Source organism: Physeter macrocephalus, chromosome 11 (genome assembly GCF_002837175.3).
Source record: "Physeter macrocephalus isolate SW-GA chromosome 11, ASM283717v5, whole genome shotgun sequence".
NCBI classification, from domain to species: Eukaryota; Metazoa; Chordata; class Mammalia; order Artiodactyla; family Physeteridae; genus Physeter; species Physeter macrocephalus.
This window is the reverse complement of record NC_041224.1, coordinates 1,814,740-1,842,255: the sequence shown is the minus strand read 5'-3', so window position 1 is coordinate 1,842,255 and position 27,516 is coordinate 1,814,740.

The following is a 27,516-nucleotide window of genomic DNA, read 5'->3' as shown; positions in this document are numbered from 1 at the left end:
CCAGTACCATACTGTCTTGATTACTGTAGCTTTGTAGTATAGTCTGAAGTCTGGGAGCCTGATTCCTCTAGCTCTGTTTTTCTTTCTCAAGATTGAATTAGCTCTTCGGGGTATTTTGTGTTTCCATACAAATTGTGAATTTTTTTGTTCTAGTCTTGTGAAAAATGGCATTGGTAGTTTGATAGGTATTGTTTTGAATCTGTAGATTCCTTTGGGTAGTATAGTCATTTTCACAATTTTGATTCTTCTAATCCAAGAACATGGTATATCTGTCCATCAGTTTCTATCATTTTTAATTCTTTCATCAGTGTCTTGTAGTTTTCTGCATATACTTTTTTTCTCCTGAGGTTGGTTTATTCCTACGTATTTTATTCTTTTTCTCGCAATGGTAAATCGGAGTGTTTCCTTAGTTTCTCTTTCAGATTTTTCATCATTAGTGTGTAAGAATGCAAGAGATTTCTTTGTATTAATTTTGCATCCTGCTACTTTACCCAATTCATTGATTAGCTTTAGTAGTTTTCTGGTAGCATCTTTAGGATTCTCTATGTATAGTATCAGGAGCTGCCAACAGTGACAGTTTTACTTCTTCTTTTCGGATTTGGATTCCTTTTACTTCTTTTTCTTCTCTGATTGCTGTGGCTAAAACTTCCAAAACTATGTTGAATAATAGAGGTGAGAGTTGGCAAACTTGTCTTGTTCCTGATCTTAGTGGAAATGGTTTCAGTTTTTCACCATTGAGAACAATGTTGGTTGTGGGTTTGTCATATATGACCTTTGTTATGTTGAGGTAAGTTCCCTCTATGCCTGCTTTCTGGAGAGCTTTTATCAAAAATGGGTGTTGAATTTTGTCAAAAGCTTCTTCTGCATCTATTGAGATTATCATATGGTTTTTATCCTTCCATTTCTTACTATAGTGTATCCCATTGATTGATTTGCATATATTGAAGAATCCTTGCATTCCTTGCAAATCCTTGCATTCATCCCATTTATCCTGGGGTAAATCCCACTTGTTCATGGTGTATGATCTTTTTAATGCACTGCTGGATTCTATTTCATGGCAGTATTTTACTGAGTACTTTTGCATCTATGTCCATCAGTGATATTGGCCTGTAGTTTTCTGTTTGTGTGACATCTTTGTCTGGTTTTGGTATCAGGGCGATGGTGGCCTCGTGGAATGAGTTTGGGTGTATTCCTCACTCTGCTGTATTTTGGATGAGTTTGAGACGGACAGGTGTTAGCTCTTCTCTAAATGTTTGATAGAATTTGCCTGTGAAGCTATCTAGTCCTGGGCTTTTGTTTGTTGGAAGATTTTTAATCACAGTTTCAATTTCAGTGCTTGTGGACAATCTCTACTTTTAAATGGAGTGTTCAGGTTCATTTATATTTAATGTATTTAAAATGTAGTTGGATTTAGATCTGCCATTTTTTTTATTTTCTATTTGTCTATTTTGTTTTTCCTTCTCTTGCCATTTTTTCATACCTTCTTTTGCAATAAGAAATTTTTTGGTATTACATTTTAATTAATCCTTTGACTTTTTGGCCATACTCTCATATTTTTTAGCATTTGCTTTCATGATTACAATATTCATATTAAATTTATTACCATTTCTTTAATATTGTATTATGCATGCTAAAACATGAAATTTCTAACAGTATTGTTCCATTGACACCTCCTCAATCTTTATACCATTGTTATCATATGTATTGTATCTATATATATTAAAAACCCAAGAACATAGTGTTAGATGTCGTGTTTTTGTTTTTTTGATTTTTTGGTCTTTGAACACTTTGAATACCCATTTATTTCTTTGAATTTTTGAACCATTTTAAGAATTACTGAAATATGATCTTCTAAAATTCTAATTAAAAGTATATTTATGAGAAATTGAAATCTCCCCCCATTGACAGGAGTGAAATAATACCACTTTAGGGTAACTGTTTTACCTTGTCCTTCTCTTCCTGACATCTTCTGCAGCTTATTCACTTAACAAGAGGTAGAGGCCTTTTCTGGTTTTTGTTTTTGTTTGGTTTTGTTTTTTAATCTACACCTTATTAATATTTGGCCAGGGAACCAAGTGTTTGTAGCAATTGTATCTCTATCTTTTAGGCCAAAGTTTTATTTTGTTTTTTAACTTATTCTGTTTATTTTTTTATACAGCAGATTCTTATTAGTTATCAATTTTATACACATCAGTGTATACATGTCAATCACAATCTCCCAACTCATCACACCCCCCCCCCATGGCTTTCCCCCCTTGGTCCATATGTTTGTTCTCTACATCTGTGTCTCAATTTCTGCCCTGAGTTTTTTAGGGAACCTCCATACTGTTCTCCATAGTGGCTGTGTCAATTTACATTCCCACCAAGAGTGCAAGAGGTTTCCCATTTCTCCACACCCTCTCCAGCATTTGTTGTTTGTAGATTTTCTAATGATGCCTATTCTAACTGGTGTGAGGTGATACCTCATTGTAGTTTTGATTTGCATTTCTCTAATAATTAGTGATGTTGATCAGCTTTTCATGTGCTTCTTGACCATCTGTATGTCTTCTTTGGAGAAATGTCTATTTAGGTCTTCTGCCCATTGGACAGGATGCTTCTCAGGCAGAGGTAAGATCCCAGCTGCTGCTCCCTCTCTCTTGTGTCCTGCCCTCACTTAATTCTGCTCCTGAGTGTCCAGATTTTGTTTTAATCAGTGATTTATCTCATAAAGAAATTGAGAAAAATTATGCATATATATGTATATGTATGTATATGTGCTCATATGTACACATTAACATATATATATATATATATATATAGAGAGAGAGAGAGAGAGAGAGAGTGTTTGTGTAATAGTCTTTTTTTTATATTTATCTATGTATTTTGTATTTCTGGTGTTCTTCATTTTTTCTGGCATAATCGTTTTTACCCACTGGTGCCTTTTCTCTGCAGCATGATGTCTTTTAGTATTTCTTGAAGTGCAGATCTACTGGCAAAAAATTCTCTCTGGTTTCAACATGAAAATGACTTTACTTGGCATTTGAATAGAAGGGATTTGATTAGCTATAGTCCTCTCCATTAACACTATTTTCAGTACTTTGAATACACCATTTCAATGTCTTCTGGACTCCATTATTTCTGATTAGAAGTCAGTCATTGTTATTGTTTTCCTATATTTGATATGTCATTTTTTCTTGCTGCTTTCATTATTTTCTCTTTATTTTTGGCTTTTATCAATTTAACTACAATGTTGGTAATGTGCAGTTCCTTTTCATTTATACTATTTTTTTATCTGTAATTTAATGTTTTTCACTGAATTTGGGCAGTTTTTTAACCATTATTCCTTCAGAAAAATTGTCTCCTTCCTTTTTACTCTCCTCTCCTCCTGGGACTTTGATTACAAGTACAGTGTCCATTTAATATCGTTCCACATATCTCTGCCACCTTACTCATTCTTTTTTTTTTTTAACATCTTTTATTTCTCTCTGTTCAGACTGGAAAATACCCATTGCTCTAACTTTAGGTCCACTTATTTTTTATACCATTTTATATGTGCTTTTAATATCATATAGTACATTTTTCTCAGTTATTTCTTTAGCTTACTATTTCAAATTATTTCATTTTTATAATTTCAAGTTCCCTATTGTGATTACCTATTTTTTATCATTAATATCACATTTACCTTTAGTTCTTAATACATTGTTTAACACTTTGGACAAATTTAAAATAGTTACTCTGAAATCTTTATATGCTATATACCACAATTGGGTCCATTTGGAGTCAATTTCTAATGACTGCTTTCTTTCCTGAATGCAGTTCATATGTTCATGTTCTGTTGGTCATTGTGAATAATGTTTTGAAGGCTATGGGATCTGGTCTTTTTTTTTTTTCCTAAAGATGATTGTTGCCCTTATTTTGTCATAGTAGCCTCTTAACTAGCCAAGACTAAAACTACATGTCTTTCTCCCTCATGGTGGGTAACAGTGATGACTCTGCTCAGTCTTTTCTTCTATGAGCTATTACATTTTTAGCTTGGATCCCTGGGAATCTCCCCTGAGCCTGCCTAGCTCAGTATTAATTAAAAGATCAGGCAGAATTTATATTCAGATTTTGAGCCTTACCATCTCTGACATTTCTTTTTTTCTGGGGTTTGCTCCCAGTCTCACTATGAGCTGCAGTTTCCGTTCACAAACCTCCCAAACTGTATATGGGTTTGAAAACACACTAGAAGTCCAGCATACATGCAAATCTCACCAGGAGCAGTTCTCTCTTTGGAAGTTAAGTACTCTTTAATTTCTGTCCAGTTTTGTGCTGGGATCCCCGAGGTCTTCCATGTGTTTGCAATGTTTTCTAGATTATCTGTTCTTTAGAACCCACTTATATGCATCTTGAGTCAGAGATTCTGCATATTATCACTACCTGAACTGGGACATATCAGGCCAAGGTACCACCTTCAAACAAGAAGCCACAAATTAGCTGCTCTTATCTAATGGAGCAGTTGCTCAGGAGTAAACACTTTACACATTTCTTTTTTTAATTAATTTTTATTGGTGTAGAGCTGATTTACAATGTTGTGTTAGTTTCTGCTGTACAGCAAAGTGAATCAGTTATACATACGCATATATCCAGTCTTTTTTAGATTCTACTCCCATATAGGTCATTACAGGGTACCGAGCAGAGTTCCCAGTGCTATACAGTAGGTTCTTATTACTTACCTATTTTATGTAGTGTGTATATGTCAATCCCAACTCCCAATTTATCCCCCCTTTCCTCCTTGATGACCATTAGTTTATTTTCTACATCTGTGACTCTATTTCTGTTTTGTAAATAGGTTCATTTGTACAATTTTTTTAGATTACACATATAAGCAATATTATGATATTTGTCTTTCTCTGACTTACTTCACTCAGTATGACAATCTCTAGGTCCATCTGTGTCTCTGCAAAAGGAATTATTTCATTTTTTTGTATAGCTGAGTAATATTCCATTGTGTATACAAACACACACACACACACACACACACACACACACACACACACACACACACATACCACATCTTCTTTCCATTCCTCTGTGATGGACTCTTAGGTTGCGTCCATGTCCTGGCCATTGTAAGTAGTGTTGCTATAAACACTGGGGTGCATGCATCTTTTCAAATTATGGTTTTCTCTGGATATATGGCCAGGAGTGTGATTGATTGATAGGTCTTATGGTAGCTTTGTTTTCAGTTTTTAAGGAACTTCTATACTGTTCTACATACTGGCTGTACCAATGTACATTCTCACCAATAGTGTAGGAAGGTTCCCTTTTCTACATACCCTCTCCAGAATTTTTCAATTAATTTTTATTGGAGTATAGTTGATTTACAATATTGTGTTAGTTTCTGTTATAGAAACAAAACCTAAAGTTAGTAGAAGGAAAGAAATCATAAAGATCAAAGCAGAAATAAATGAAATAGAGATGAAGAAAACAAAAGCAAAGATCAATGAAACAAAAAGCTAGTTCTTTGAGAAGACAAACAAAATTGATAAACATTTAGCCAGACTCATCAAGAATAAAAGGGAGAGGACTCAAATTAATAAAATTAGAAATGAAAAAGGAGAATTTACTACTGATATCACAGAAATACAAAGGATCATAGGAGACTACATTAAGCAACTATATACCAATAAAATGGACAACCTAGAAGAAATGGACAAATTCTTGGAAAGGTATAATTTTCCAAGACTGAAACAGGAAGAATCAGAAAATATAAACAGACCTATCACAAGTAATGAAATTGAAAGCATAATTTAAAATCTTCCAATACACAAAAGTCAAGGACCAGATGGCTTCACAGACGAATTCTATCAAACATTTAGAGAAGAGTTAACACGTATGCTTCTGAAACTCTTCCAAAAAATTGCAGAGGAAAGAAAACTCCCAAGCTCATTCTATGAGGCCACCATGACCCTGATACCAAAACCAGAAAAATTTTTCACAAAAAATGAAAATTACAGGCCAATATCACTGATGAAAATAGATGCTAAAATCCTCAACAAAATACTAGCAAACAGAATCCAACAGCACATTAAAAGGATCATACACACATGATCAAGTGGGGTTTCTCCCAGGAATGCAAGGATTCTTCAACATACATAAATCAATTAATGTGATACACCACATCAACAAACTGAAGAATAAAATAATACGACCATCTCAGTAGATGCAGAACAAGCTTTTGACAAAATTCAACACCCATTTATGATAAAAACTCTCCAGAAAGTGGGCATAGAGGGAACTTACCTCAACATAATAAAGGCCGTATATGACAAACCCACAGCCAACATCATTCTCAATGGTGAATAAAAGAAAGCATTTCCTCTAAGATCAGGAACAAGACAAGGATATCCACTCTCTCTACTTTTATTCTACATGGTTTTGGAAGTCCTAGCCATGAAAATCAGAGAAGAAAAAGAAATAAAAGCAATACAAATTGGAAAAGAAGTAAAACTGTCACTGTTTGCAGATGACATGATATTATACATAGAAAATCCTAAAGATACCAACAGAAAACTACTAGAGCTCATCAATGAATCTGGTAAAGTTGCAGGATATAAAATTAGTACACAGAAATCTCTTGCATTCCTATACACTAACAACGAAAGTTCAGAAAGAGAAATTAAGGAAACAATCCCATTCACCATTGAAACCAAAAGAATAAAATGCCTAGGAATAAACCTACCTAAGGAAGTAAAACTCCTGTATGCATAAAACTATAAGACGCTGATGAAAGAAATCAAAGATGACACAAACAGATGTAGAGATTTACCATGTTCTTGGATTGGAAGAATCAATATTCTGAAAATGACTATTCTACCAAAAGCAACCTACAGATTCAGTGTAAGCCTTATCAAATTACTAATGGCATTTTTCACAGAACTAGAGCAAAAAAATCTTAAAATTTGTATGGAGATACAAAAGACCCCGAATAGCAAAAGCAATCCTGAGGGAAAAAAACGGAGCTAGACGAATCAGACTCCCTGACGTCAGACTGTACTACAAAGCTACAGTAATCATGGCAATATGGTACTGGCACAAAAACAGAAATATAGCTCAATGGAACAGGATAGAAAGCCCGGAGATAACTCATGCACCAATGGTCAACTAATCTATGACAAAAGAGGCAAGGATATACAATGGAGAAAAGACAGTCTCTTCAATAAGTGGTGCTGGGAAAACTGGACAGCTACATGTAAAAGAATGAAATTAGAACATTTTCTAACACCATACACAAAAATAAACTCAAAATGGATTAAAGACCTAAATGTAAGACCAGACACTATAAAACTCTTAGAGGAAGTCACAGGCAGAACACTCTCTGACATAAATCGCAGCAAGATCTTTTTTGATCCCCCTCCTAGAGTAAAGAAAATAAAAACTTTACACATTTCTGACTGACTCCTTCATTTTCAAAAGCCTTAAAATAGTTGTTTAAAAATATTTCTTTTCCAATTTTTAAAATGCGAAATTTTTATCTATGGTTGTAATCACTGCCTTCTTTATACAGCCATTATTAGAAGACCTGGTTATGTGTATTTTTGGTTAGAAGTATTTTGTGTTTAAATAACTCTAAAATCATCTGCTTTTATGTTGTTAGAAAGCACATTGCAGTTGTTAAGTTCAATCACAATACCATTTGAATTACCTAAATTAAAATCCTGAACACTTATCAATAAGTCTTTAAAACCAGTGCCTGTATAATCAAAACCTTCTCTCTCTGACTTTTCATAAATGGGATAAGCTTATATTTAACCAAAACAGATGTAATTCTGAAAGGGTACTAGTAGAAGTCCAAAATCCTCAGAGGAAGTTTATTTTTCCAAGACTCATTTCATTATTCACTGGATAAAACACGTCTCCATGTTCCATGATTTCAAATTTATTATGCTTTGAAGAATACTGATAATTCATTTTAAAACAGGCAAGAAAGATTAGGGAAAAGAAACATGAAACATCTTACATTTCCTAATTTCTTTTATTTTACCAGTGTTATTTAAATGAAATTTAATTTGCTCTTTTTTGGTTTTATGTTTCCAGTGTTTTATTGTGCTCAGATAAGATTTGACTCCTAATGAAAAAAAAATCATTAAATTTTAAAATGTAATTCATCTTCTTACTTTACAAAGTGTGTTAGAACTTTGAAGGGTTTTGATGGCTATTCGTGTGCTTTATAGTATGTGACATAGTTGCCTTTTCAAGGTGTGTAGAATATAATCAGTTCATACATTTTCCTCCATTTGTTTGTTAGTTGAAACTTTAATAAGGATAAGGAAAAGTAAAGCAAAGGAGAGAGAGAAAAATGAGAGAGGAAGAAGGGGAGAGAGAGAGAGAGTTTGGAAATCATATTTTCTTGTATTTTCATTTTTTCATCTTACTGATGGAAATAAAAGAAATTTCATATATATCTTTGTAGCAGTGCTAATGGTTGTTTTACCTTGGTTTCTCTTCACCCCTGAACTAGGAGCATCTTGAGGTTAAAGAGGTATCTACACATCCTTGGATCTTTTAATGCCTATCTCAGTATCTGACATGGCGTATGCAATGCTAGTCTTTGCTGAACGAACGAATAAATATTGGGTTTTGTTTTCTAAGCTTATATCTGTCTTGATACTCATTTGCAGTTAAATTGTACACATTGTTTTTTTAGCCTCAGTGGAAGAGAGAAGGGGGTCATATTTCAGTGAGGAAACTGAAATAGGAAAAGGAAAGCAGTCAGTAAATCATTATCAGAGGGTATAGACAATTGTACTATTAGCCTTTTATAGATAATCAGATTTCTGCCCACTGAAGCAAAACCATCCTCAACAAGAAACAGTGAATTGATTAAAGCTTTGTTCTACTCTGGCTGACTTTCAGCATTCTTGTGTTTTATACAGAACACAGACAAATTTTGGATTCTGTAGTACAGGATTACATGATATACAAAGAGGATCAGTACCACAGCCGTCTGTCTCTCTACCAGCAAAGTCTGCAATAATTTGCACCAGATGGTGCTTCAGCAGTCTTTAGTTTATAACATTTTCTAAAGAACATTTCTAAAGAACTCATGACTAAACTCAGGGTAAAACTGAGAAATAAGACTGTAAAATCTGTAGAATAAAGTTGATTCTTTCTCTATTAGTTAAAAAATATTTGTACTGTTGTTACATATTTTTAGGGCACTCTCCCTTAGTAGGGTTGAACAGGATGATGTATAAACAGGATTAGGGAAAGTTCTGGAAATAAAAATGGACAATGATCTTAGTGAGCATTTTTACTACACTATTGAAATAATTTACAATGTATATGCATGAGTGTGCATATATTTTAAATTAATCAAAAATTGGTTTGTTGTATGATAATGTCTTAAATGTTAGGTTTCTCCCAATTTCCAACTTATATATTATTAAGTAGTTGGGTACTACTGCTGGTGTTACTCAAGATGTGATTCCCACATGGAACATGCCAGGGATGTGAGAAGAGACATTAGTATTCTGATATCAAATATACTTGGATATGAAGGTTTCAATTACTTGTTATGTAAGACTTTCAAAAGAGTCATGTACCAAAGACGCAGACGTAGAGAATGGACTTGAGGACATGGGGAGGGGGAAGGGTAAGCTGGGACGAAGTGAGAGAGTAGCATTGACATATATACACTACCAAATGTAAAACCAATAGCTAGTGGGAAGCAGCTGCATCACATGGGGAGAACAGCCCCGTGCTTTGTGAGCGCCTAAATGGGTGAGGTAGGGAGGTTGGGAGCGAGATGCAAGAGGGAGGGGATATGAGGATATATGTATACCTATAGGTGATTCATTTTGTTATACAGCAGAAGCTAACACACCATTGTAAAGCAATTATACTCCAATAAAGATGTTAAAATAAATAAATAAGAATGCACATAATAAATAAATAAATATATAAAAGTATGAGAAGTTTATTCCAGCAGCACTGTGTTTAATAAACCCTGTCAGATATTGTGGATGAAGGCATAAACTGTACATAACAATGTGCCCAGTGGTTATAAAAATGATAAGAAGATTCTACCAGCACAGAGATTGACAGAGAATTTTAACAAGGACTGTATATCCTCAAACCATTGGCAAAATATTTGATCATATCTTCCTTTGATCAATAATTTATAAATATTAAAAACCCAATATAGTAGCTATAAAAAATTCTTTAGAATAAAAGAGAACATATTTGGAAGACTCAGAGAAAATATAATACCTGTAAATTATTTTACCAGAAAATAAATTGAGTTAAGAAAATTATTTTGCATCCTCAATGGGAAAAAAAAATGACATGGCTCATACAACACAGAAATCCAGTTTGATAAAGAAAAACTAAAACGAATAAAAAGGCAAGAATATGAGATGATTAGGAAAATGTGAGAAAAAGAAGACTGTGAAAAAAAATCAAATGATACAGTAGTGTTCAAACTTTATTTGAAGGTTTAAATATAATAAATATAATAAATGCAAAGGAGAAATTCAAGTTTTGTATGGCATTTATAGAAAATGGGCAAAAAATGTAATAATGTGGGATGCAAAAATTTAGAGAACTTAGGGAATGGAGAGCCAAAAAAATTATTAAAAAAAAAATAAGCAAACCAGATCAACTTCAATAGCAACAAGTACCAAAGATGTAAATGAAGTAATTCTTGAGGTAAAAACTTCACAGTGTACAGAAATAAAGGCATCCTATGTCAAAAAGCTATTCCTCAATGTTTTCTTCCAGAAATTTTACAGTTTTAGGCCTTACATTTAAGTCTTTAATCCATTTTCACTTGATTTTTGTGTATGTTGTATGATAGAGGCCCAGTTTCATTCTTTTGCATGTGAATATTCAGTTTTCCCACATTTCTCCAGAGCAAACATACAAATGACCAACAGGTATATGAAAAGATGCTTGACATTGCTAATCATGAGGGAATGCAAATCTAAATCACAATGAGATATCACCTCACACCTGTTAGGATGGCAATTATCTAAAAACCAAAAAGATAACAAGTGTGGCAGCATATGGAGAAATTGGAACAGTTGTACACTGTTGATGGGAATGTAAAATGGTGCACCACTATGGATAACACTATGGAAGATCCTCAAAAATTAAAAATAGAACCACCATATAATCTGGCAACCTTACTCCTGGATATATATCCAAAAGAATTAAAATATGGATCTCCAAGAGGTATCTGTTCTCCCCTGTTCACTGTAGCAATATTCACAATAACCAATATGTGGAAACACTCCAAATATCTATCAACAGCTGAATGGATTAAGAAAATGTGGTGTATACATACAACGGAATATTATTCAACCTTAAAAAAAAAAGAAGGAAATTCTACCATTTGCAACCATATGGATGTTCCGTGAAGACATTATGCTAAACGAAATAAGTCAGGCACAGAATACTTACTGCATGATTCCATCCATATGAGAAATCTAAAAGAGTTAAACTTATCAAAAAGTAGAATGATGGCCTCCACAGACTGGGAGGAGGGGAAAATGGGGATTTGATGTTCAGTACGTTATACAAGATGAATTATTTCTAGATATCTGCTGCAAAGCATAGCTCCTATAGTTAATACAGTGCTGTGCATCTAAAAATTTAAGAGGATAGATCTCATGTTAAGTGTTTTTAACGCACATACATACACACACATATACACACAAAACAAAGGGACACAAGAAAACTTTTGGAGGTGATATGTTTATTACCTTGATTGTGGTGTGTACATATATGTACATATATACACACATGGGTGTGTATATATGTCCAAAATGTATAATATATGGAGTTTTTTGTATATCAATTATACCTCAATAAAACCAAAAAAGTAAAAAATAAAGGCACCCCATAACCTATAGCAAACATCATACTTAATGGTGAAATATTGAATACTTTCCTTTTGCTGTAGTGAAAAGATAAGAATGCTCACCTTTAGTACCTTTATTTAATATTTTATCAAAAATCCTAATGAGTTCAGTAAGTCAAGAAAAAGAAATGATAGTGTATGTATTGGAAAATAATTATTAAACACAAAAATATAGTATTATACATTATATATACCTTATACAGAGTGAAGCAGAATATACTGATAAATTATTAGAATAAGAGACTTTTTAGCATGTTGCTGGTTACAAAACAAACATGACAGCTATTTTTCTGTTTCATGTCCAATTCCCATGTTTCTCTGCCTTCCTCTTTCTAGAAGGGAATAGCATTTCCCAGATTTCCTTGCTTTCCATTTCCAAATAGCTTTAGTCTACACAGGTATATAAGAAGACTGCAAGGCAGGAAGGAAAGGAAAAGGCAGGATATCCCCACTCACCTGCTTTAAACAGCATCAACAAAAGCAGTTACATCCCTTAACACCACCGCCGTTGGTCCATCAACTGGTGAACAACGCTGAGCTCCATAATCTCAGGTCTTGAAAGACAGACTCACTATAATTCCTACTTCTGTGTGATGGACTTGCTCCTGGGCTCATCTTTTCCTTTTATCTTGATAGTCATAGAGGTGTGAGGGAATTCCTGCTACTGCTTGTTTTTGAATTCCTTATTTCTGGGTTATTTCTATGTTCTTCCATTATACAGGTAAATAGCTTCTTATATTAGATTACCTCTGTTTGAAATACATGTGATGCTTTCCATTTTCTGACCAGATTCTGACTGATATAGTTTCTAGTACCAAGACTCTCAATATGAGATTATGAGATTGAAGTGTTCAGTTCTTTGAGTATTAATACTTTGATAATATATTTTCTAGTGCAAGTGGGATACTGGTAATGTGTGATTTTATGAAATTATGATCTATAAATGCTTGGGTGAAGTGTTGGTTGCCTGCAAGTCTTAGGAGGCCAAGTAGTTGTTCTACTTGACAGTAGAGACATAATAATGACGACGAAGTCTGAGAAGTAGGATGACTACTTATGAAAGTGCTGGAGTGTACAGAAAAGGCACTGGATTTATAATACTTACATTAAGACAGTGTCTGCTGAAACCCCAGACCTTCTGCATAGCCTTAAAATAATCACTTCTTTTTTTCTTGTTCAAGGTTCAGCAACTTTCTTTCTATAAAGGGTGAGATAGTAAAAATTTCAGGACTTGTGGGACAGTCTATATGTTACATAATCTTTTTCCTTCTTCTTTTTTTAACCCTGTAAACCATTCTCAACATGGGCTCTGGGCTATAGTTTACAGTTTTCAGATTCCTCTTTTAGTAACCTCAGAGAATACGTGGTTTAGGATTATATCAAAAACTAAATATGTGTATTTCACAATCAAAACTCAAGTTGAAAACACAACTAAACAAGTCATTTTTTGTTTAATTTAGGACATTATTTGGAATGAGTGAGATTCTGATCTTTTTTATTGGACTGTTTTAGATAAGTTCTGATGAAACTTGAACCTCTAAATATTTCTAAGCTCCCTTTGCAGGCAGAAATAGCCTCTCTTCTCCTGTCTAAATAGATTAGTCTGGGACTTCCCTGGTGGTCCAGTGGTTAAGACTCCATGCTCCAAGTGCAGGGGGCCTGGGTTTAATCCCTGGTCAGGGAACTAGATCCCACGTGCTGCAACTAAAGATCATGCTGCAACTAAGACCCAGCACAGCCAAATAAATAAATAAATATTTAAAATAAATAAATAGATTAGTCCTTCCATTCTTAAAACTCCTGTGAGGCTTGCTTCACGAGGGGCATCCTGTTCTTTTCATAATTCACCCAAATGCCCGTTTCCTTGACTCTAACCACCAGGAGGGCCCAGTGGACACTCCACTCTCTAAAACATTAAAAAATTAAATAATAACAAGAGAGACAGCATACATAAAATCTCCATGATGGCTGTCCCTTAGGCTAGGAATGATAGTGAGAAATGCTGCCATTAAAATGAGCTTCCTGAATTCAAAAGAGATGATGGCATTCTGGAGCAAGGAGTCCAGGTTAGAGTAAGTAGCCATGAGAAACAATGTGGGCACCAACACTGAAATAGGCATCATGGATAAGGTGGAGGTAGGAGTATTTTGACATAAAGGAATCTATGAGAGTGGTTTATGATTTATGGTGAGCCAAGGAATGAAACAAATGGTCAGTTTACTAAAGTGCTCCTTCCTCTACAGGTGTCTTTGGTTTTATTGCCCTTTGCAGTACTGAGCTTCCCAGATATTGTGTTTGTACAAGTTGAAGTTTTGTGGAAACCCTACATGGAGAAATTCTATCAGCACCATTTTTCCAGCAGCAATTGCTCACCTCATGTCTCTGTGTCACATTTTTGCAATTCTCAAAACATTTCAAACTTTTCATTATTATTATGCTTGTGATGGTGACTCGGTGACCTTTGATGTGACTACCATATTGTGATTGCTTTGGGGAAACATGAACTGCACCCTTATAAGATGGCGGTGAACTTAACTGATAAATATTGTGTGTATTCTGACTGCTCCACCAACCAGCCATTTCCCCCGTCTCTCTCCCTCTCCTCAAGCCTCTCTATTCCCTGAGACACAGAAATATTGAAATAGGACCAATTAAGAGCCCTACAATGGTCTCTAAGTGTTCAAATGAAAGGAAGGGTTGTACAGCTCTCACTTTAAGTCAAAAGATAGAAATAAATTAGCTTAGTGAGGAGGGCATGTACAAAGCTGAGATAGGGCAAAAACTAGGCTTCCTGTGCCAAACAGCCAAGTGAATGCAAAGGAAAAGTTCTTGAAGGAAATTAAAACTGGTCGTCTGGTGAATACATGATGATAAGAAAGTGAAAGGGCCTTATTGCTGATATGAAGAAAGTTTCAGTGGTCTGGTTAGAAGATCAAACCAGCTACAACATTCCCTGATGCCAAAGCCTAATCCAGAGCAAGGTCCTAACTCTCTTCAATCCTATGAAAGCTGAGAGAGGTGAAGAAGCTGCAGAGAAAAGTTTGAAGATTAGCTGAGGTTGATTCATGAGGTTTAAGGAAAGAAGCTCTCTCCATAACATTGAAGTGTAAGGTGATGCAGCAAGTGCTGGTGTAGAAGCTGCAGCAAGTTATCCTGAAGATACAGCTGAGGTAATTAATGAAGGTGGCTACTCTAAACAGTAGATTTCAATGCAGACAAAACAACCTTCTATTGGAAGAACATACCAGCTAAGACTTTCATAGCCAAAGAGGAGAAGTCAATGCCTGGCTTCAAAGTTTCAAAGGACAGGCTGACTCTCTTGTTAGAGGCTAATGCAGCTGGTGACTTGAAGTTGAAGTCAATGCTCATTTACCATTCCAAAAATCCCAGGGCCCCGAAGAATTACGCTAAATCTACTCTGCCTGTTCTCAATAAATGGAGCAACAAAGTCTCAATGAGAGTACATCTGTTGACAACATGGTTAACTGAATACTTTAAGCCCACTGTTGAGATGTACTGCTTAGAAAAAAAGATTCCTTACAAAATATTACTATTCACTGACAATGCACTTGGTCAGCCAAGAGCTCTGATAGAGATGTACAATGACATTCATGTTGTTTTCATGCCTGCTAACACAACATCCACTCTGCAGCCTGTAGATAAAGGAGTCATTTTGATTCTCAGGTTTTATCATTTAAGAAATACATCCCATAAGGCTATAGCTGACATAGATAGTGGATCTGGGCAAAGTCAATTGACAACTCTATGGAAAGGAGTCACCATTCTAGATGCCATGAAGAATATTAGTGATTCATGGGAAGAGGTCCCAATAACAACATTAATAGGAGTTTGGAAGAAGTTGATACCAACCCTCATGGATGACTTTGGAGGAAATAACTGCAAATGTCATGGAAATAGCTTTTGCAACCACCTAGCGGGGTGGGATAAGGAGGGTGGGAGGGAGATGCAAGAGGGAGGGGATATGGGGATATACATACACATATAGCTGATTCATTTTGTTATACAGCAGAAACTAACACTACACTGTAAAGCAATTATACTCCAATAAAGATGTTAAAAAAAAAAAAGTGGAGCCTGAACATGTGACTGAGTTGCTGCAATCTCATGATAAAACTTGAACAGGTGAGGGGGTGCTTCTTATGGATGAGCATAGAAAGTGGTTTCTTGACATGGAATCTACTTCTGCTGAAAATACCACAAATATTTTTGAAATGACAATAAAGGATTTAGAATATTATGTAAATTTATTTGATAGAGTAGGGGCAGGGTTTGAGAAGATTGCTGCCGTTTTGAAAGTTCTGTGAGTAAAATGCTATCAAAAGGCATTGTAGGCGACAAAAATATTGTTAGTGAGAGGAAGAGTCAACTAATGTGGCAACTTCACTGTTGTCTTAAGAAACTGCCACAGCAACCCCAGCCTTCAGCAGCCACCGCCCTGATGATCAGTCAGCAGCCATCAACATGGAGGCAAGACCCTCCACCAGCAAAAACATTATGACTCACTAAAGGCTCAGATGATGATCAGTATTTTTTAGCAATAAAGTATTTTAAAATTAAGGTATGTACATTGTCTTTTAGATATAATGCTATTGCACACTTTATCATAGACTACAGTAAAGTGTAAACGTAACTTTTATATGTACTGGGAAACTAAAAAAATTATGTCCCTCACTTTATTGTGGTATTCACTTTATTGCGTTGGTCTGGATCTGAACCTGCGATATCTCCAAGGTATGCCTGTGTATAAACCAATATTCCCTAGGCATGGTGAGCAGTCAGATTATTTGAACTGTCAACATAGATAGTCATGGCTTCTCACCCAATAAGCAGTCCCTTATAGAAGGGGAGTCTGATGTCTTTGAGGAAGTACTCTGCAATAAGATTATAGTATTGTGGTAGGCAGAATAATGAACCCCCAAAGACGTCTTTTTCCTAATCTCGGAAAACTGTCACTATGTTAGATTATATGGACTATTTTAGATTATATGGCAAAATGGAATTACGATTGCATATGGAATTAAGATTTCCAATGAGCTGACCTTTAAAAAGAGTGATTAATTCAATGTAACTAAAAGAGTCCTTAAATTGGAAGGGGAGGCTAAAAAGAGATCAGAGAGTCAAAGGGAGATGTTACTAGGAAGAATGGCCAGAGAGATGAAACGTTGCTGCCTTTGAAGATGGAGGAAGGGAGCCAGGAGCCAAGGAATGTGGGCAGCCTCTAGAGCTGGAAAATGCAAGGAAATATCTTCTCTTAAAGGTGCCAGAAAGGAACATAGCCTTACCTTGATTTCAGCCTAGTGAGAACTGTATCAGACTTCTAACCTATGGAAATGTAAGATAATAAATTTGTGTTGTTTTAAAGCTGCTGAATTTTTGGTAATTTGTTACATCAACAAGAGAATGCTAATGCAAATATATACTGAAAATATTTCTGCAAGATGTTTCCAAGGGTCTGTGAAGGTATTTACATAGAATGACTATGAACTTGGAAAGAGTAGCAATCAGACTTTAGGGACACTGGCTCTGAATTAATGCAAATGTGGAGGAATAAAATAGTACTGGGGTCCATGTGGAAGTTAGGTCAATAATAAATGGAGCTTCAGCCTGAGTCCATCTTGTGCTCGTCCTAGTTAATCAAGTAAAACATCCGGTGGTGTTCCCACATGTTAATTCTATATTTGCAGTTGAAATAGCTGTACTCAGCAAATGGAAAAAAATCCACAAGCTGGTTTTCTGACTCATGGAATAAGGGCTAATATGGTAGAAAGACCAAGTGGAAGTCCCTAAATTTTCTCCTCCTTACCAAAATACTAAACCAAGTACAATACCACATTTCTGAGTGAATTATAGAGATTACTTTAACCATCAATAACTTGAAAGATGAAGGGGTGATGATTCATAGCCTATCCTTGTTTAAATTGCCTGTTTGGTCAATGCAAAAGCTGGATGGATCTATGACTGTGGGTTATTGTTAATGTCATCAAAGAGTGATTCTCATTGCAGCTTTCCTCCAGATGTGTATCTTTACTGGAGCAAATCAACACAGTCAGTGACATGTGGCATGCAGCTATTAATGTGGCAAATAAACTTTTCTCCATTGGCCAGGCCTATCTGAAGTAATTGGATTTTACCTGGCAGGGACATCAATACACCTTTATTGTCTTACCTCAGGGCCTGTCCACAGACACTTGAACTGTCTAATATCCCAAAGAATATCATGTTGGTCCACAACACTGATGACATTATGATTGCACCTGTGAATAGGAAGTACCAAACACTAGATGTCAAGATGTATTATGTCAAGTATGTCAGTGGGTGGAAGATAAACTCCCTGAAAATTTAGTCTCTAGTATATCCGTGAAATTTCTAGAGATTCAGTGGTCCATGTTATCTATGGATATCTAAAGTAAAAGCAGGTTGCCGCACCCTGTAATTTCTACCAGTTGTTGAAAAGTGCAACCTATGATGGACCTCTATACTTAGAAAGCAACTTAAACCACATGTGGGTGTGGTGCTCTTACATTTTACTTAACACATAAATCAGCTAGTTGTGAGTGAGACCCAGAGCATGACACTACTCTGCGGCAGATTCAAGCTGTGGTGCAATTAGTTTTTCCACTTAAGCCTTGTAACAGAGTAGAAGCAACAGTAGTCAAAGTATCTCTGGCAAATTAAGATGCTCTAATTGAGGGCTTCCCTGGTGGCACAGTGGTTGCGCATCCGCCTGCCGATGCAGGGGAACCGGGTTCGCGCCCCGGTCTGGGAGGATCCCACATGCCGCGGAGCGGCTGGGCCCGTGAGCCATGGCCGCTGAGCCTGCACGTCCGGAGCCTGTGCTCCGCAACGGGAGAGGCCACAACAGAGGGAGATCCACATACCACACACACACAAAAAAATAATAATAATAATAATCTCATTGGAACTCTTATTATTAAAAAAAAAAAAAAAAAAAAAAAGATGCTCTAATTGAGCCCCTAGTTGGCCCCAAGAGGAGAATCGGTATAAACATCAAAATTTTCAGATAAAAACTACTTTCTTGTGTGGATAACTGTTCTCTTTGGAGAAGCAGTTATTTTATTTCTACTAAACTCTGGTAGATACTGAAAGCCTGACTAAAGGAAACAAAGTGACTATTATAAATTGTCTTTTTTATAACAAACTAGGTACAGTATTAGCTGATGCAACAAGCCATGAGTTTAACAAAATGCAGTAACAGTATCTTTAAGTGGAAAGGACATATACAATATCATGTCTTAACAGGTCAGAAAACACAAGTATGTTGCTTGAGCAGATAGATCAGTTTCTCCTGATCCCTACTTCTGTGTGTTGTCCACCCTTCCTCAGTCTCCACTTATGGACTCCTGTGAAGTTCCCTATAATCAGGTGATAGAGAAAGAAAAAATCAGCCTTGTTTTTACAGGTGGATCTGCATAATATGGGGGCAGTGGAACTAATGAGATACTACTGTATTACAGACCATCTCAGGGGTGACTCTGAAGGAGAGTGAAGAAAAATCCTTTCACTTTTTCATCTGCCTGTTGGTCATCTGTGAGTCTTCTTTGGAGAAGTGCCTATTTAGATCTGCCCATTTTCTGATTGGGTTGGGGGTTTTTTTGCTATTGAGCAGTATGGACCGTGTGTATGTTCTGGTGGTTAATCCCTTGTGAGTTGCGTCACTTGTAAATATTTTCTCCCATTCTGTACATTGTCTTTTCATTTTGTTTATGGTTTCCTTTGCTGTGCAAAAGATTTTAAGTTTAATTAGGTCCCCTTTGTTTATCTTTGTTCTTATTTCCATTATTCTAGAAGACGGATCCAAAAAGATATTGCTGCGATTTATGTCAAGGGTGTTCTGCCTATGTTTTCCTCTAGTTTTATAGTATCTGGCCTTACATTTAGGTCTCTTTAATACATTTTGCATTTATTTTTGTACATGGTGTTAGAGTTGTTCTAATTTCATTCTTTTACATGTAGCTGTCCAGTTTTCCCAGCACCACTTATTGAAGAGACTGTCTTTTGTCCATTGTATATTCTCTTACCTCCTTTGTTGTAGATTAATTGACCATAGATGTGTGGGTTTATTTCTGGGCTTTCTATCCTGTTCCATTGATCTATATTTCTGTTTTTGTGCCAGTACCATACTGTTTTGATGACTGTAGCTTTATAGTATAGTCTGAAGTCAGGGATCCTGATTCCTCAGCTCTGCTTTTCTTTCTCAAGATTGCTTTGGCTATTTAGGGTCTTTCATTGATCCATAAAAAATTTTAAATTATGTGTTCTTGTTCTGTGGAAAATGCCATTCATGATTTGATAGGGATTGCACTGAATCTGTAGATTGCCTTGGGTAGTATAGTCATTTTAGGGAAATGCAAATCAGTACTACAATGAGGTATCACTTCACACCGGTCAGAATGGCCATCATCAAAAAGTCTACAAATAATAAATACTGGAGAGGATGTGAAGAAAAAGGAAACCTCCTACACTGTTGGTAAGAATGTAAATTGATACAGCCACTATAGAGAACAGTATGGAGGTTCCTTGAAAACCTGAAAATAGAACTACCATATTATCCTGCAATCTCACTACTAGACATATATCTGGGGAAAACCATAATTCAAAAAGATACATGTACCCCAATGTTCACTGAAATGTTATTTACAATAGCCAAGACATGGAAGCAACCTAAATGTCCATCAACAGATGAATGGATAAAGAAGATGTGAGATATATTTACAATGGAATATTATTCAGCCATAAAAAAGAATGAAATAATGCCATTTGCAGTAACATGGTTGGACCTGGAGATTATCATACTAAGTGAAGTAAGCCAAACATAGACAGACAAACATCATATGATATCACTTATATGTGGAACCTTAAAAAATGATACAAATGAACTTAGTTACAAAAGAGAAAGAGATTCAGAGACATAGAAAACAAATTTATGGTTACCAAAGGGGAAAGGGGGTTGGAGGGATGGATAAATTAGGAGTTTGGGATTAAGATATACATACTACTACAGTAAGTCCCCTACATACAAATGAGTTCCATTCTGAGAGCACGTTTGTAAGTCCAATTTGTTCGTAAGTCCAACCAAGTTAGCCTAGGTATCCAACTAACATAAATGGCTATGTAGTACTGTACTGTACTGTACTTTTCACACAAATAATACATTAAAAAAACCACAAAAGATAAAGAAAACATTTTTAATCCTACAGTACTGTACCTTGAAAAGTGCAGTAGTACAGTACAACAGCTGTCATACAGGGGCTGGCATCGAGTGAAGAGGCAAGAAGAGTTACTGACTGGAGGAGGCAGAGGAGGTGGGAGGAGGTAGAGGTGAAGGATTATCAGCAGTAGGAGACAGAGGGCAAGCTGCAGTTTCACTCACGCCTGACGGTGACGGCAGAGGCTCTGGTTCCTTGCTGGATTCAATTCTATCTACCCTCTTGAAAAATGATCCAGTGATGTCTAGGTAGTAGCTCTTTTTTTCTCACCATAGATGACATGGTAGCATTGGATTGCCTTCTGAACGGCTGCTGCAACCTTCATGTACCGTTCTACGTTCAGGTCCTGTGCCTCAAAAACTAACAGTGTCTCCTCAAATAAAGAAAATCCCCTTACCATTTCAGTGTCATGAATCTCTTCGGTTCTTCAGTTACTTCTTCTTCCTCTTGTCTCTCTTCGTCCCTTCTCTGGGCCTCCAATTCCATCAGGTCTTCATTAGTAAGCTCCTCGTGTTGCACAGCAAGTTCCATTGCTTTCACTTGGCACTTCTTTGCATTACCAGCTACAACACTGCTGCTTTTACACTTGCTTCTGGACATCCTGGGCTTGAAATAAAGATAATGTACTACTGCACTCTATACGGTCCTGTACAGTAAAGTACACAAAAGCACAACCACTTGTAGAGGATGCATGCACATGACAATGTACTCCAGACACGTGAACTAACTTACATGACTGGACTTGCAAACATACATTCGCCTCTTTGAAAGTTTGCGACTTGAAGGTTCATATGCAGGGGACTTACTGTATATATAAAATAAATAATCAACAATGCACTACTGTATAGCATGGAGGACTATACTCAATATTTTGTAATAACCTATGAGGGAAAAGAATCTGAAAAGGAATATATATATATATATATATATATATATATATATATATACACACACACACACACATATATAGCTGAATCACTGTACTGTATACCTGAAGCTAACACAATACTGTAAATCAACTATACTTCAATAAAAAAAAACAAAAGAATCTGAAAAGGAATATATATATATATATATATATATATATATATATATATATACACACACACACATATATAGCTGAATCACTGTACTGTATACCTGAAGCTAACACAATACTGTAAATCAACTATACTTCAATAAAAAAAAACACAATACCCCCCACACACATGCACAAGTGAACATCAGAATCGGTATTGAAGAAAACCATAAAACTTTACTGAAGTACATTTTTAAAAATTGAATAATTGGAGAGAAACCCCAGATTCCTAGAGGGTAAAACGTCATATTGTAAATATATCAAACTCTCTGAAATAGTCTGTAAATATAATACAATTTTAATAAACATCCAAATCATTGGTTTTGCATATTAGGGGATTTATAAGTTAATGTTAAGTTTTACTTGGAAGAATAAAGGGGTGATAATAGTCAAGAAAAAAAAAGATATCTTTTCAGTAGGTAAATTTCAGGCAATATATGTGGTTGCTCATTCTTAATGAAAAATAGATAACATGATTTAGAGTTCTACACTAATTAGTAGGTGATGTTAGTTGGTTGTCAGGTTGGTCTGGGATGTGAAAAGGACAAGACAGGAAGATAAGTGACAAAGATGGCCACAAATGGACCTCTAGAGTGGGTATAGAATTTGAAGATAATGTGCTCAGTGTGAAAGCCTATCAAACTGTATCAAACAAATCAGGTGGAAAATAGGACTTGTCCTATGGCTATCAGTCATTTTTTTCTCTTCAGCTACCATATGTACTCAATGGGTCCATGTACAATTTAGCCATGGTATTTGGGATGGAGATGATGAACAGCCCAAAACATGATGTCGTCTCACCTCACACCTCTTGATATGATCACTGCTAAAAGCTCAACAAGAGAAATGAAGAATGTGAATCCCTGATATGGGTTCACTCACTAGGAGAATCAGCTAACAACCTAGGGACAGGTTTATACCACTGACTCATTTCCATCAGGGAAAGGGAAGTAACTTGTCTTTGCCAGTATTCACACTTATATGGGATATGTTTATGTCTTCCATATGGGTTAGTCTGCTAAATTCATCATTCATGGACTAACAGAAGGCCTTCTCCACCACCATTATAATCCAAACATTGATTTGACCAAAGAGTTTCTCATTTCACAGCAAAATAAATTCAGTAATGTGAGTAACTATGGAAAATGATGTTACTTGGCGATAGAAAGCAAGTAAAGATGGTGACTTTGAATCTTCCCTTTGGGGGGATGGGTAAAACACCTTCATTTGAATAATAGATAGTTTCTGTTTAGATGAAAACAAGAACTTGTCTGGATGTTAAAAGTTGGTAGAAGTGTAAGAATAGATTCTGAGCAAAAATATAAAATATTTCTAAAATTCAGGCTGAAAAAGAGACATACACTGCAAAAGAAAGATGGGGAAAGATTTGAATAGGTGCGTTGCAAAAGATGAAATGCAGTTGGCAATGTATATATTCCTATCCTTTAACTATAGGCTTGGACATGTGATTTACTTTGGCAGTGAAATAGGATAGAACCCTTGCACATTTTTACCTGACTCTTGTAATTTTTACCATTGTCTTGAGAAAAAAATACCTAGGGAGTCCAGTGGTCCAGCGAGGATAAGAGACACAGGAAGCAGAGATCTCCCCCAGGCCCCACCCTCACCCCCACCCCCACCCCACTCCTTTCTACTCACAAATCTGCAGCAAGAAACAGAGCTTCTCAGACACTGCTGCTGAAGCAGAACTACCTAGCTAAACCTAGTATAAATCATCTCTCAGTGACTAACATTTCTGTAAAAATAAATGCTTATTGCTGTATGCTGCTGAGATATGTTATTGTTGCTTATTATGAAGAAATAGCTGGGCTTCCCTGGTGGCGCAGTGGTTGAGAGTCTGCCTGCCGATGCAGGGGACGCGGGTTCTTGCCCTGGTCCGGGAAGATCCCACATGCCATGGAGCGGTTAGGCCCGTGAGCCATGGCCGCTGAGCCTGCACGTCCAGAGCCTGTGCTCCACAACGGGAGAGGCCACAACAGTGAGAGGCCCACGTACCTCCAAAAAAAGAAAAAAGAAAGAAATAGCTGATTGATATAAATGAATAAATTTCTATTGACTATATAGCCAATAAGGGTAAAGTCACCCAGTGAAGGTCATGGGTAGAGTGATGGTTGAAACCAATAATCTACCACCACAACAGCAAAGAGCTTGCATGCATACTCCCATGCACACACAGGTACAAAATAAATATTGGGAAACACACAAGTTGAAAGAAATACTTCCACAAAAGAATTTGGAATTCTGGAAGTTGATTGAGAACCAGAAACAGATACAACTGTATTCTAGAGATTTAATGAACATCTGGACATAAATCATATCTGCCCTACAGACTAGGTGACAAATGAGGTCATTTTTCTTTCCCTGTCTAAACTCTGGATGATCTATGGTTTTGAAAGCAAATATGGAGAATGTAACTTTGGCTGGGACATCACTGTTCCCATGATAGGTGTCATCAACAGTAACAGCAGGAAGAATTCTAAATTGATTTATGGGCAGCAGTCTTTAGTTACTGGGACCCAAGGAGGCCAGATACTGCATAGTGACAACAGTTTAGAAACTTTAGTGTGAGTAGCCATTAGGAACGAGACTGTACGACTAGGGAATGAAGTAAAAGTGTTAACTTTCTGGTGTAGGGTGTGATTGGGCACAGAAATATAATATTTGGGGCACACAGTATTAGCTCATGTTATAACCATTACCAATGAGATTATATATTCTTCTGTTGTTCTGACAAATAAGATTAAAGAAATACATATTTTATAGGTAATTTTTCAATCTCATTTTAATGTATGACTCTTTTCTTCCATCTCATAGGAAAAACAAGCAAAATATTACTCTAATTCCTCAATTTGAAGAGAAAGCTCTTTCCTACACTAAAAGCATGTGCCTGCTCATAGATTTTACTCAGTTAAGATAGAACTGTAATACAAAACTTTAAATTCCAAGTTTAACCCCCAAACACAACTTATATTGCTAGTAGTTATTTTTTTTCCTGGTACACATTTCCATTGTTTTCATGAAAAGAAAATTTTAACTACAGAGAAGTAAAATAAATTGTCTTAGGAAAAAATGAATCACCCTTTGAGGAAGTTTAGTTACTGGTGTGTTCAGACAAACTCCATCTGATATACTCCCTTTGTCACAACCCACATAAATTATCATCTGTTCTACCAAAGGCTGATTTTTAAAAAGCATTATAAAACCGTGTGAAAGGTTCTCCTCCAATTATCAAAGCAGAAATGGACTTTGAACACGAGTGAGCCAGAGGAAAGCTGATTTAGCGCCTCTCATCTCTCCATTTCCTGGAACAGTGCCATCGGAAAGAGCTTTAAGCAGCTGGAAATTGTGGCACAAAAATACACTTGTGGAGATTGGTTCAAGATGGCGGAGGAGAAGGACGTGCTCTCACTCCCTCCAGCGAGAACACTGGAATCATAACTAACTGCTCAACAATCATCTATAGGAAGACACTGGAACTCACCAAAAAAGATACCCCACATCCAAAGACAAAGGAGAAACCACAATGAGATGGCAGGAGGGGCACAATCACAATAAAATCAAATCCCATAACTGCTGGGTGGGTGACTCACAAACTGGAGAACACTTATACCACATAAGTCCACCCACTGGAGTGAACGTTCTGAGCTGCAGGCTTCCCAACCTGGGGGTCTGGAAACAGAAGGAGTAACTCCTAGAAAATCAGACCTTGAAGGCTAGTGGGATTTGATTGCAGGACTTTGACAGGACTTGGGGAAACAGAGAATCCACTCTTGGAGGGCACACACAAAGTACTGTGTGCATTGGGACACAGGGGAAGGAGCACAGTGAGCCCAGGGAAGACTGAACCAGACCTACCTGCTAGTGTTGGAGGGTCTCCTGCAGAGGTGGGGGGTGGCTCTGTCTCACTGTGAGGACAAGCACACTGGCAGCAGAAGTTCTGCGAAGTACTCCTTGGCGTGAGCCCTCCCAGGATCAGCCATTAGCCCCACCAAAGAGCCTGGGTAGCCTCCAGTGCTGGGTTGCCTCAGGCCAAACAACCAACAGGGAGGGAACCAAGCCCCACCAATCAGCAGTCAAACGGATTAAAGTTTTACTGAGCTCTGCCCACCAGAGCAACACCCAGCTCTACCCACCACCAGTCCCTCCCATCAGGAAACTTGTAGAAGCCTCTTAGATAGTCTCATCCACCAGAGGGCAGACAGCAGAAGCAAGAAGAACTACAATCCTGCAGCCTGTGGAACAAAAACCACATTCACAGAAAGATAGATAAGATGAAAAGGCAGAGGGCAATGTACCAGATGAAGGAATAAGATAAAACCCCAGAAAAACAACTAAATGAAGTGGAGATAGGCAACCTTCCAGAAAAAGAATTCAGAATAATGATAGTGAAGATGATCCAGGGCCTTGGAAAAAGCATGGAGGCAAAGATTGAGAAGATGCAAGAAATGTTTATCAAAGACTTAGAAGAATTCAAGAACAAACAAACAGAGATGAACAATACAATAAATGAAATGAAAACTACACTAGCAGAAGAACCGAGATAGAAAAACGGATAACTAACCTGGAAGACAGAATGGTGGAATTCACTGCTGCAGAACAGAATAAAGAGAAAAGAATGAAAAGAAATGAAGACATCCTAGAGACCTCTGGGACAACATTAAACACAACAACATTTGCATTATAGGTGTCCCAGAAGGAGAAGAGAGAGGGAAAGGACCAGAGAAAATATTTCAAGAGATTATAATTGAAAATTTCCCTAACATGGGAAAGGAAATAGCCACCAAAATCCAGGAAGTGCAGAGAGTCCCATATAGGATAAACCCAAGGAGAAACATGACAAGATACATAGTAATCAAATTGGCAAAAATTAAAGACAAAGAAAAATTATTGAAATGACAAATAACATACAAGGGAACTCCCATAATATTAACAGCTGATTTCACAACAGAAACTCTACAAGCCAGAAGGGAGTGGCATGATATACTTAAAGTGATGAAAGGGAAGAAACTATAACCAAAATTACTCTACCTGGCAACGATCTCCTTCAGATTCGATGGAGAAATCAAAAGCTTTACAGACAAGCAAAAGCTAAGAGAATTCAGCACCACCAAACCAGCTCTACAACAAATGCTAAAGGAAATTCTCTAAGTGGGAAACAAAAGAGAAGAAAAGGACCTAAAAAAACAAATCCCCCAAAATTGAGAAAATGGTAATAGCAACATACATATCAATAATTACCTTAAACGTGAATGGATTAAATGCTCCAACCAAAAGACACAGGCTCA